This window comes from Euprymna scolopes, chromosome 2 (genome assembly GCF_053919585.1).
Source record: "Euprymna scolopes isolate OS-2025 chromosome 2, ASM5391958v1, whole genome shotgun sequence".
In the NCBI taxonomy this organism is placed as follows: domain Eukaryota; kingdom Metazoa; phylum Mollusca; class Cephalopoda; order Sepiida; family Sepiolidae; genus Euprymna; species Euprymna scolopes.
Window position 1 is genome coordinate 44467021 of NC_136483.1, and position 2493 is coordinate 44469513.

The window sequence follows — 2493 nt, forward strand, 5'->3', positions numbered from 1 at the left end:
ACCATCCTTATCGCACTCTCTTACTAACATAATTACTTTGATTTCCTGGGCTAATTATTTTATTATAAACACACAATCGATTAACTCACATTTAATCGTTGTTCATAATCCTGCATATGTTACTAATTTCGACAATATTTTTCTGATTAAATCCCCACGTTATGCCTCTCCCTCCTACTCATATAATATATTTGATATATTGTCTGAGCTTATTATACCATTACAATTAAGTAACTCACATTTCATTATTTTTCATAATTCTTGGATATGTTTCTAATTTCGACAATAATTTTTATAACTTTTACCCACTATGTCGCTCCCCCTTACTTAAATAATAACTTTGATATATTGCAACAAATCAAACAAATCAATCAATTCTGGGTATTCTCATAGTATATATATATATATATATATATATATATATATATATATATATATATATATATATGTTAACCTATCTTATGCAATCCCGGGTGATGCTGTGTATTTTGCTACTATATGTTTTCCACCTATCTCATTCAATACTGGGCGATGCTTTCTGATAGTATATATTTGCACATCTCATTCAATCCCGGGACTGACTTCATGTCCGTCACCCCACTGTTGAAAATATACATTAAATAAAGTAATGTTTTAATCGTAAACTGTTTCAGCCATTTCCGGGACTGACTTTATATCCCCAACCCACTGCTAAAAATATGCATGAAATAATGTAATGTCTAAATAGTAAACTGGTTGAGCCATTTCCGGACCGACTTTATATCTCAAACCCACTGCTAAAAATATACATGAAATAATGTAATGTCTAAATAGTAAACTGTTTCAGCGATTTCTGGAACTGACTTATAATTCACACCCCATTGTTGAAAATATACATGAAATAAAGTAATGTATAAACTGTAAAATTTTCAGCCATTTCCGGGACCGACCTCTTATCTACCATCCTACTGTTAAAAATATACATTAAATAATGTCCAAAACGTAAATAGTTGCAGCCATTTCCGGAACCGACTTCATATTTCCCACCCCTATGTTAAAAATATACATTAAATGAAGTAATGTGTAATACATAAAGGGTATCCCCCATTTTCGGGATTGATTTAATATCCCCCACCCCACTGTAAAAAATATACATGAAATAAAGTAATGTTTAAATCCTAAACGGTTTGAGCAATTTCCGGGACTGCTTTCATATCCCGTAACCCACTGCTTAAAATATACTTGAAATAAAATAATGTTTAAATCATAAACTGTTTCATCAGCTTTTCGAAAGTAATACATAAAAACATTAACATGGTTACATTGCTTCAAGATGATTTTCTGAGTGTAGTATCAGTTTCAGCATTCCAGTGACTTAAATCTCCCCTTTTTTGGTCTGGGTTAATGGGGGAGAAATCCTTCATTACTGATACAATTTTTTTTTGTTATTGACCAGAGATCCCCTTTTGGGGAGCTGGTTTTCCCTTAAATTTTTAACCGATCTCATGTCCAATTCCGCCCTTGTGAGGAGGCAAGTAAACAAAAAAATAATCAGAACAGACATTTTCCAGGGAATTTTATAATTAATCAGAAGTAACACTTCCAGGGCATTTTGTAATTAAATCAGAAATAATTTTTTCCAGTTACCTTTTTAATATTAAAACTTTGTTACATTAAACATTGTACCTATTCACAATGTCTCTCCACGGGACAGATATAAACACCAGGGTCGTTTTTTAACGTGGAAAAAAATTGTCTTACTCGTAAAGGATTTCTCTTTCATTGAGAGAGAAATTGAAATGAAGCACCTGAAGATCAGATACTACACTTTGATCTTAGCCAAAAAGCCAAGAAAGACAAATCATTTTTATTAGCTTTGCCTCAACAGCGACACCAATGTTTTTTTTTTTATATTTCAATTTCTTTTCAAGGTTGACAAGGTTTATTTGGAATAATTCCACTTTCCTTTTTAGGGATGCATAGCATGACAACGGACGGAGCGATAAGCGTAATAAGATGATTATCATCATCATCATTATTATTATTATTATTATTATTATTATTATTATTATTATTATTATTATTATTATTATTAATATTATGATAATAATAATAATAATAATAATAATAATAATAATAATATCACATTTTAATTATATAATCGTAACTTATACGTTATATATTTTCAAATGAAATTTGCTACACTATCGTTATACACTAAATACACTCTTTAAAATACTCATATTTTTAAGTCATTTTCTAGTGTACTATTTAAGCGATATGCAGCGAGTGCACAATACAGTAATGCAATGTATCTGCAGTAACAAAGTCCGGTTGAAATATTTACACATAACTTTATGTAAGTACTGATTTTCTTCTCCCGGATACAACTGAACTATACATTATACTTTATTTCCGGTATATTACCCACTAAAAATAATCAAAATTTATATAGGGACGCAGTGGTCGCTTACAAAATTGATATGCGAGATCAACGAACGTTAAAAATACTAG

The 2493-nt window shown here is 30.4% G+C and overlaps 1 pseudogene; it reads right to left on the reverse strand.

The window, feature by feature from the left end:
• Positions 1 to 1726: 1726 nt before the first annotated feature.
• LOC145242627 (U2 spliceosomal RNA) lies at positions 1727 to 1839 on the reverse strand (annotated as a pseudogene).
• Positions 1840 to 2493: the final 654 nt, after the last annotated feature.